This window comes from Salmo trutta, chromosome 1 (assembly GCF_901001165.1).
Source record: "Salmo trutta chromosome 1, fSalTru1.1, whole genome shotgun sequence".
Lineage (NCBI taxonomy): Eukaryota > Metazoa > Chordata > Actinopteri > Salmoniformes > Salmonidae > Salmo > Salmo trutta.
The window spans coordinates 45,573,208-45,584,233 of NC_042957.1; the positions used below are offsets into that span (position 1 = coordinate 45,573,208).

Consider the following 11,026-nt stretch of genomic DNA (forward strand, 5'->3'; position numbering starts at 1 on the left):
GGTATTTGAACAACTGTGTCGCTTTGAATACATAGAGTATTTGGGTCAGACTATCAAGGGCAGTGTAGTGTAGTGTTCAGACAATAGTAGATGTGGGACAATACTGCTCGGAGCACGGGGAGAAATCCTGGTCGGAGGGAAGTAGAGGAATACACCAAACTGACAGGTTGTATAATAATTAGGCCTTACATAACCATAGGGAGAATATACCTGCTTTTGACAACAGAGGTTATTTCCAGTTTCCACTGCCAGTTCTGTCACTGAGCAGCACATACACAAACACGGAAATCGTACAAACGCAACGTAAAAATGCATGCAAACATAATAACAGGCATGCAGAGCACATATACCCACACACAGACACACACCAAATGTGTGCCCTCTACAGACAAGGCAACATGCCGACACACACACACGCACACACGCACGCACGCACGCACGCACACACACACACACACACACACACACACACACTTCGCACGAGAGGACCAGAGCAGACCCCACTCTCAGTGGGAGAATATAGGACTAGCGGATCCAGGTGTAACCTGCCATCTCTCTCAAAGGTCCTTGACAGATAGAGTACAAGCAGCAGGGTTGTAGGGAGGAGAGAGATAGAGTGTGTGAGGGAGAAAAATAAAGAAAAAGAGAGTAGGCGCTTCCAGCATGGTGAGGGATGGGTTGGAGGGGAGAGATAGAGTGAGAAAGAGAGAGAGAGACTTAGAGAGATGGAAAGAGAGAGTGAACGAGAGACAAAGAAAAGAGAGTCTGGACTTCCACTATGGTGGGGGAATGAGATTAGCTAGGCTGACTGCCTCAAACCAGTCTCCTCTGAAAGGACCAGACACTGCTTTGCTGGCAGCCTGAGCCCTGCGGAACGTCAAACCTTCGCCAAACACCCCTGACAGTTAGCCCAGCATATTTAACAGACCCTGTGTATTACAAACCTCCTCTTCCAGGCAAAGCAAAGCACTTTCCACTCACGTACACACAACCAAGTTTCCTTTTCATCACCACTTACACCAACCGTAACGCCTATCATACTGTCACTGTCATGGTCCAAACCTGACGACTAGAGGACGCTTATTAAACCGACGCTGCCATGAATCTGCTGCTCACGATTATTCCCGCTTCGCTCAGGGAGAGAATTGACACACTCCATGGATTAATCATAGGGAGTTCGGGGCTTGTTGAGGGAGGTTAGGGCTCGGGAGGGGGGGGGGTGCATGTTGGCAGGCAGTGGTGGGGCTGCAACATCCCTGAAGCTTCGCTGAGGGGAGTGTGAAGGTTGGGGGGTGGGGGGAGGAGGCAGCGGGCGATATCACGACGTGAGCAGGTGGTAGGGGATAAACAGAAAGGCTCCACAGGGGAAGCGCCTATAGCGTGTCACTTTAGCGTGTCAGCCTCCGTCTGCAGGTTTCTCTGATGATATGGGCGAAACGAACAGAAAGATACATGTTGGCTAGCGCTCTTACACTGCCGGCAGCAGTTGGATGGATGGTTGGAATGTGTGTAGGTAAGGTAGAGAATGAAAGGAGGAGGGGAGAAGTGGTGTGAATTTGTTTGAATGGTCTCACTTCTAAGCAATTCTGAGTGGTCCAATTTCAATCCCATTCACTCACACCTGTGGTTGGAATGTGCTGAATTTCTCCATTGCAACCACTGACATAGTCCCTTTAAATCTGGGCTCGTGATTTCAGAGGTACTATAAGAAGAAGGGGCTTTCGTTTTTATCTTGAATGGCAGCTTACCTTAAAAGTGTCTGCAATGTATTTTTTCCTTGAATAAGTATAGTCTTTCAGTACAGGCACTGAGGCGCACACAGGACTCGTCTCACACTGTGCCTTTGCTTCCCATTTGCTTCAATTAGAATGCTCCTGACATTCAGCCACTTTAAAGGCAGAGTGATCCTTAAATTGAGCAATACCCTAAGGACCATTACGGAGCAGCACTTGCAGGGCTAAAGCTGTGCTCATATGGACTTTATCTTCCCTTTTATGAGTTTGTTTTTAAAATGGGATGTTTTTTTAATTGGAGGCCTTGGCGTTGTTTCTAGTTGAGTTTAACTTTGAACCTGACCTAGTGAATCTTCCTTGACCTTTGAGGGATGTTGTTGACAATAGCCATCTGGTTTACAGTATCTGAAGCCACCCGCCCATTGCTTTGATGCTTTTCCGCCATCAGATGAGCCCAAAAGCTATTGGAGAAATGAAAGAAGAGTCCATTGATTGAGGCCTAAGATCATTCTTCCATAAAGTGTCGCCTTGAAGATAAAGCCCATGTTGAGGCGGCATAGCACTTGGTCATGCTAAGTGTATGTTGCAGGGAGAGATGAAGTGAATGGGAGAGGAGCATGCTATTCCCACTATCCAACCACATACCACAGGTCTCTAGTAATGAAGAAGCCTTGTATCAAACAATCCCTTTGCATAACCCACAGATTTACCCCTTGTACACACCCAGGCCAGAGCTAACACCCACACAAATACTCAGTCACACCAAATCCACAGATGTAGCTAGTACACACTTGATGCCATTCAAGGCATCTGCCACTCACCCACTCTTAAGCACGTACGCACAACAGACACACACACCAGCCAAACCTGCAGATACCACACACACACACACACACGGATGTGACAACATACTGTTGTTACTGGTGTAATTAGAGTACTATTTAACAAACTAAACCCCAAACACGAGACAACTACCAACATGCCAGATGGACGAACGGACACACACACACACACGTTTTGTTCTATAATCCGCATGGGGACCTAAAATATATTTACATCCTATTTTTCCTGACCCCTAACCCTAAACGTAACCCTAACCTTAAACCGTAATCCTAACCCAAACCATAAACCTAACCCTAACCTAACCACGAATCCGCTTACCCTTACCCTAATTCTAACCCTAAACCTTAAGCTTAAAATAGCCTTTGTCCTCATGGGGACGTGATAAATGGGGAGAATTTTCCTTGTTTTACTATCCTTGTGGGGACTTTGGGGGATTTTAGGTCCCCACAAGGATAGAATAACCCCCCCCCCCCCCCCACACACACACACACACTGCTGCCCACTCAAACACCTTATTATAACTTTATCTCCTGACAGTCCCTGTGTGAACCCGGGGCCCTGGCAGTACTCCCTCCGGGTCTCTTGCACATGGGCAAGATGCCACACCCCACCGAAGAGAAGTGATTTTGATGGGCAGTTTCAACAACAGTGTCAACAAACACTGCAAGGCAACCGTAAAAGTGTTGTAAGCAGTTTGGTAACCACTAATCTAGGCTAAACAGAGACTCTGGCTACATTTTGTTCAGCAAACTTCTTCATAGATCAGATAAGAAAGCAATACTCCACTTAACAGAGGGCAAGATGGACCTATAGGCATGTTTCTGATAGTATCCCAGTAAATGAAGCCTTGATCAGCAAAGTGGAGAGAAATAGGAGGATGGGATGGGATGAATAGCTTATGGAACAAGATGCAGCCACTAGTTTAAAAACTTTACGTTTGAACTTCCAGTTGGTTCCCTTTTCCACCTGACAAACACATTATGTCAGCCACCTAGGTAAAACCTGTCTCCGGGCTTCAGTCGGCTCAGGTTGTCCCTAGATAACTCGGCTATAATCCATCTTGTGATGTGGTAGGCTATATTTGACACTTCACAAAAGCATTCAGCCATCTAGGTATTGAAATACGGATGAGTGGATTCACCTGATAACCTCAAAACTATTATGGGTGTTGAAATCTGCCCAAGTTTGACGTCAGTTGCCAACCAACCAGCTAGAAATGAGATTTCATTAGCACCCAGAGCAACCTGGCTTAATGTCATAAAAGGCTACTGCAGACCAAGATGCACTTGAAGATGTAATAAGGGGGGAAAGGAGGAAAACCATTATGATAGTGATTCAAAGAAGAGCGATAGTTTACCACCTGGAAATATCTATGAGGAGAGGAAAAAAGCTATTTGGAGAGGGGAAAAGACTGTAGCCTATATCTCAAAGGCATAATATGACTGGGGAAAAGTGAGCTACTGAATGAGCAACTGAATGATGGCAATTTTACAGCATTTGGACAAGAAAATGACCATACCCTATTTTCACAAGGGGATAATTATTAACAACTAAAATGGCCGTAGTAGGTCTGCGCGAGATGGAGTGAGCGGTGGCAGTTGATAGGCGTGTGATGGGGGCTTGTAGACCGCAAAGCAGAGCATCCACTGTCACAAGCTCTTTTAGAAACTTGTTTCCCAGCCTGGTCTCATAGACTAGACGTAACATAGTAAATGTAAATCGTGGACATGCAAATTAGTATGATATGTTACGTTTGGTATGGTTACATGGTTACATATGGAAAAGGGTGGTGGGTCGGGGTGGATGGGTAAGCGTATAATGCGAACATCTAACAACTCAAAGGTTGCAAGTTTCAATTTCAGCACGGACTACTTTAGCATTTTAGCTAATTAGAAACTTTTCAACTACTATTACTTTTGAGCTACTTTGCGACTACTTAGCATGTTAGCAACCCTTTGCCTAACACTAATCCTAACCTTAACCCTTTTAGCTAACTCTTCCCCTAACCTGGGGTTGGGTGGTATCCAGATTTTCATAGCTTTATACCGTCCTTCTCTTTTAGCGGGATATATGGTATTCCCGGATTATATCAAGGGGACGCCCCAAAAACGCAAAAATAAAACATTGGGCATCTATTACCAGAATGCTAACAAAATTAGCACGTAATAGCGAATTTCCATGGAGGCTGCTAGCTTAATATGCAAACGAGCGGCATGTGTACACGCTGTGTCTTTGTGGAGTCTGGAGTCGCTAGGGCAACGGGGCTCTCTGCTCTACCGGGGAAGAGAGGGAGGAGAAGACTGGCCGAGAACGGAGAGGAGAAAAAATGTAAGGAAATCAAGATAGTGGCAGCTGTACAAATAACTAATCCAAAGAACTTTGACTTCTCAAACATGGCAGAAATCTGCCACTATATGATGGCTTGTCACCTTATTAATTCAGCCACTTACTTAGATTAACTAGCAAGTTAAATATAGTGTTCAGGTTACGGCAAAATTCAGAGTTTTTCACACCAATTACAATTTTTTAAATGCAGGTGTAAAATGCTTCTTATCGTAATTTCTGCTCAGCATCAGATGCATTTTCTGCTTCAGTTGCACTTCTCCACTCGGATGAGAATTCACGAACAGGCATTCTATAAGCAGACAGCTCTCTGACTGATGTGTAGCTACTTTTCTCCAGTACTTTTCTTGGTGTAGCCAGCAGCAGTCCAATCCAATTCCATTCACCCAATGGGCTCCAAACAGGGTTGCCATGTCTGCAGTTTTTCTGCTAAATTGGGCTACTTTGAAAACGATTTGAAAATGTATCGGTCCTAGGTTGCGGGTTTTTGGGCTACTTCTACTTGTTACGCGGCCGCCAAGGCATTTCTCTTTAAAACAATACAAGTCTATTCCATTGTGCCCTGCTGCTGCTGACTCTCAGGCAATGAGGCAGGGTGTTGAGAGAGGGTGTGTTGAGAGAGCACTGCAGCATGCAGCTTAGTCCACTATTGGCTGAGTCACGTGAGTGAGAGGAGACAGAGCAGCACATGCGCCCATCGTGACAACTTTTTACCAGTTGTAGGTAGGTATTTAACTTGTCATTATGCACAAATGGAACATTTTAATGGAAGTTATGGAACTCCATGGTGTGCTTCTGTTATTGTGAAAAGTCCTCAATGAAACTGACATTAAATGTGGAGAATGATGCATATGCATCTGTTGGCCATCAAGTAGCCTATTCATGTATATGCCATTGCAGGCTACTGTAGGCTAACATTTGATACAATAAATATGTTGAAATGACTATATTACTGGAGTCATTGCAAATCAATTTGTGCCACTTGTGTAGCCTACCTGGAGCTTTCAAACAAATGTAATAAATAACCTATAACTTCAGTGTATTGTTGTTGTAACCTTGTGTTATTATGCAATTATTAATGGCCATGTTTAGTTAATTAACTTGGAAGTTATAAAAGCTCTATCGCAATTGCCGATCAGTTGTTGGAATGCATTAGACTGGCTGCAACATTCAGTCAGATTAGGCTACAGGTAAAAAAATGTATAAATAAACACTGGCTGTGTACAAGCATATTCAGTTAATATACAGCTCCAGTCAAAAGTTTGGACACACCTACTCATTCAAGGGTTTTTGTTTATTTTTACTATTTTCTACATTGTAGAATCATAGTGAAGACATCAAAACTATGAAATAACACATATGGAATCATGTAGTAACTAAAAAAGTGTTAAACAAGATTTTATATGAGATTCTTCAAAGTAGCCACCCTTTGCCATGATGACAGCTTTGCACACTCTTGGAATTCTCTCAACCAGCCTAATGGGTTAGTCAACTGGAATGCATTTCAATTAACAGGTGTGCCTTGTAAAAAGTGAATTTGTGGAATTTCTTTCCTTCTTAATGCATTTCAACCAATCAGTTGTGTTTTGACAAGGTAGGGGTGCTTTACAGAAGATTTGGTAAAATATCAAGTCCATATTATGACAAGAACAGCTCAAATAAGCAAAGAGAAATGACAGTCCATCATTACTTTAAGACATGAAGGTCAGTCAATCCAGAAAATGTCAAGAACTTTCAGTTTCTTCAAGTGCAGTTGCAAAAACCATCAAGAGCTATGATGAAACTGGCTCTCATGAGGACCGCCACAGGAAAGGAAGACCCAGAGTTACCTCTGCTGCAGAGGATAAGTTCATTAGAGTTACCAGCCTCAGAAATTGCAGCCCAAATATATGCTTCACAGAGTTCAAGTAACAGACACATCTCAACATAAACTGTTCAGAGGAGACTGTGTGAATCAGGCCTTCATGGTCGATTTGCTGCAAAGAAATCACTACTAAAGGACGCCAATAAGAAGAAGAGACTTGCTTTCTCCGAAGAAAGACGAGCAATGGATATTAGACCGGTGGAAATCTGTCCTTTGGTCTGATGAGTCCAAATTGTTATTTTTGTTTCCAACCGTCATGTCTTTGTGAGATGCAGAATAGGTGAATGGATGTGTGGTTCCCACCGTGAAGCATGGAGGAGGTGTGATGGTGTGGGGGTGCTTGCTGGTGACACTATCCATGATTTATTTCAAATTCAAGGCACACTTAACCAGCATGGGCACCATAGCATTCTGCAGCGATACGCCATTCCATCTGGTTTGCACTTAGTGGGACTATTATTTGTTTTTCAACAGGACAATGACCCAACACACCTCCAGGCTGTGTAAGGGCTATTTGATCAAGAATGAGAATGATGGAGTGCTGCATCAGATGACCTGGCCTCCACAATCACCTGACCTCAACCCAATGGAGATGGTTTGGGATGAGTTGGACCACAGAGTGAAGGAAAAGCAGCCAACAAGTGCTCAGCATAAGTGAGACCTCCTTCAAGACTCGTGGAAAAGCATTCCAGGTGAAGCTGGTTGAGAGAATGCCAAGAGTGTGCACAGCTGTCATCAAGGAAAAGGGTGGCTACTTTGAAGAATCTGAAATACTTTGATTTATTTAACTAGGCAAGTCAGTTAAGAATAAATTCTACTTTACAATGACAGCCTACTGGGGAACAGTGGGTTAACTGCCTTGTTCAGGGGCAGAATGACAGATTTTCACCTTGTCAGTTTAGGGATTCAATCCAGCAACCTTTCGGTTCCTGGCCTAACGCTCTAACCACTAGGCTACCTGCCACACTTTTTTGGTTACTCCATGATTCCATATGTGTTATTTTATAGTTTTGATGTCTTCACTATTATTCTACAATGTAGAAAATAGTAAAAATGAAGAAAAACCCTTGAATTAGTAGGTGTGTCCAAACTTTTGACTGGTACTGTACATATTATTAATATTTAATTCAGTGATTGAAATTACGACCCCATCCTCAGTATCCTATTCCAGCAGGCTATTGTGAAACACAAGCACTTCTTACCTCGAAATCGCCAAGCTATTAATTAGCCTGTTAATTTGAACTAAGCAAGCTGCTAAATCGTTCAGTTTACATCTTGCCTTCATCTTGCCTAGGTTACTGTAGCCTATCTGAAATAAGATGTAGGCCTATCTGGGGCTATAGGCTAGCTGCATCTATCTAAGCAAACTATGGCAAGGTTGAAATACAATCATAAACCCAGATTTTAGTCTCTAGCCTATGCTTATTGACATGTCAAGTCAATCTCGTAAATGGGTCATTTATAACTGTTTGTAGTCTTAACATCTGGTTTGTGGTATATGGCCAATATACCAAGGTTAACAGCTGTATGCAGGCACTCTGCGTTGCATCATGCTTATGAACAGCCCTTTGCCATGGTATATTGGCCATATACCATACCCCGTTGTGCGTTATTGCTTAATCATAGCAGTCAGACAAGTTAAATCGACATCCATTGATCGAAAATGATCTGACGAGTTTAATAAGGGCAACTTATCTTTTCTCTTGCAACATATTCAAATTCGTTTGCAATAATTATTATTTTGATGAAAACAGAATTTTGATTCTAATGTCGTTACAATGTATCCAGATAGTCCTTAATTTGCTCAATAACGTTATAGTAAAAGGGTTTATTGTATCAATGTGGCAACTCCTGTCTTGCTGTGAAGAAAAGAAATAGGCTAGTTTTCAGGCTTTTTGGGTGGGTTTTGAGTGGTCACTGGGCTAGAAATATTAGCAAGACCTGGCAACCCTGGCTCTGAAACAAAAAGTTAAACATTGATTTTCCCTAACGGCAAGAACTCCATTCCGTTTTACACGTAGCCTAGGCTACAATTAGGAAACATGACTGACGCTCACGATGAGTGTGAGATAATTTGATATAGGTGTGGCACTTATGGGACTCACTCACGTATCGATTTTCACAACGAACACCACTACAAAACAAATTCTACTGTAATTGTAATTACCGTGACGGCATCGTCCGGGTAGCCACGCACAACGCACAGGAGAGGACATAACTGTAGCATACGGTAACACTGAGCATATTGCAATACCCACACAAATATTTGGTGAATTGACAACAGGGCGAGTTTCATGTTTTAGAATGAGCTAAAACAATAGTCTAGGCTACTTATACCAAACTAGTCATGCCTAGGCGATTCTACTCGCATGCATCCCTATTTGGAGATAGAGGTGCATGCACCTCTATTCCTGAGTTCCTATCAATAAACAGTCAAGTTTCCCATAGCCAGGTCACTCGCGCCGACACCGATGGATTGCTGCCTACACCCATGTCACAGACAAAGAATGTCGATTCAAAAGCAACAGCAACATTGCAGAAGTGTGAGACAATTCTGGTAACAATTATATAGCTCAGTGCGTAGCCTATTCGACCGAAACAAAATGTCCCACATCTGGCAAGACTGAAACGCTCAGGAAGGTTGACTGGCTACGTTCACGGACACAATAAAAGATGCCAGACAAACACGACATAGAGGGAGCATATCAGTCTCAGTAGCTGGAAAGGAATGTCACTTGGTATTGATAATGCTATAAACTACATCTGATCAATAGGCTACATTACCTATTTACAACGCATCACAGCATCGTGTTGGAGAAAACACTGTTGCTCGAATATCTTTGATCGTAACAGAGAACATTCGCTTTCCGAACACCACAAAACATGACATCTCAAATAAACTCCACTATGTTACAGCATGCGACTGAAGCGACGCCCCAGAGCGCCAGTGTGTTGACAGGTTGGTTACCTTGCGCAATTAAATCGCCGGTTTCAGGACCTCCTTGCGCGCAGCACTCCGAGTATAAACTTTTCTTAAATCCCGTGTTCGCCTGCTCGTTCTGGATCCCTCCGTTCCAAGCAAGTCGGGAATGTGTTGAGCAACGGTTCAGTGACAACGTCAATTTCGTGGAGTCTCCACCCACGGCACCAAGAGAGACCCAATAGGCGGGTTGTTGAAACGGTCATTGGCTAAATCAACAAATACAGTGTTATTACAAGGTAATTGAAAAGTATGTGCAATATCGGTAACCATTTTCAATTCCTTCTGGAGTGAGGAATAGCCTAAATATTCGTCTCCTTTATGTTTCTCCCTGCACAATTATGAAATAGATTGTGATACATCATGAGGAACTAACTAACTATCATCAAGAGACATCCAAAAACAATTTAAAAACATAACATCTAATATGACATTCACCAAATGTAATAACTCCTGCATGTTTTAAATCTAAGCAGAAAAGTCTACATTGAAATTTCTGCTTTCCTATCACCCATACTTCTCCAGAACTTGCCACAATAATTACAACTAAATGAAATATGTGGGCAATATCATTTATCTCTTCCTCTCTTATGTACATCTAATCTAATTAAACTTTCAGTGCCCTCATTAGAGAGTTATGACCAAATAATCCCTCTTAACTCCTGTACTCTGCCAGCCTCTCCACTTGAAGATTGTGATGTGTGATTGTCACTGAGGCAACAGAGAAGCATTGTGAAAGTAATTAATCAATGTGTGTATTATACAGAATGTGTCTCATAAGTGTGTGGGGGGGCTCCCGAGTGGCGCAGTGGTCTAAGGCACTGCATCTGGGTTAGGGGAGGGTTTGGCCGAGGGGGCTTTGCTTGGCTCATCGTACTCTAGCGACTCCTAGTGGTGGGCCTTGGTGCCGTGGGTGGGCCTGCAGGCTGACTCCGGTTGTCAGTTGAACAGTGTTTCTTTCGACACATTGGTACGGCTGGCTTCCGGTTTAAGCTGAGTTAAGGATCGCGGTTTGGCGGGTCATGTTTCGGCGAACACGTCTCGACCTTGGCCTCTCCTAAGTTCGTTGGGGAGTTGCAGTGATGAGACAAGATCCCTGGGGCTCAGTTGGTAGAGCATGGCGTTTGCACCGCCAGCATGCTGTTTGCACCGCCAGCATGCTGTTTGCACTGCCAGCATGGTGTGTGCAACGCCAGGGTTGTGGGTTCGATTCCCACGGGGGCCCAGTACAAAAAATAAATAAATAAATACATTTAAAAAAAG

At 43.3% G+C, this 11,026-nt stretch overlaps 1 protein-coding gene across 2 annotated transcripts in view; it reads right to left on the reverse strand.

Annotated features, from left to right (window-relative positions):
* LOC115197121 (junction plakoglobin) overlaps positions 1-9,884 on the reverse strand; it is a 74,509-nt gene extending 64,625 nt beyond the window's left edge. Inside the window, exon 1 of one of the 2 annotated variants that reach the window (XM_029758346.1) lies at positions 9,752-9,884. The gene's annotated coding sequence lies outside the window, so the exon portion shown is untranslated. Of the gene's footprint in view, positions 1-9,567; positions 9,725-9,751 lie in introns of those variants that run through there. The other variant, XM_029758356.1, reaches the window with a different exon arrangement.
* Positions 9,885-11,026: the final 1,142 nt, after the last annotated feature.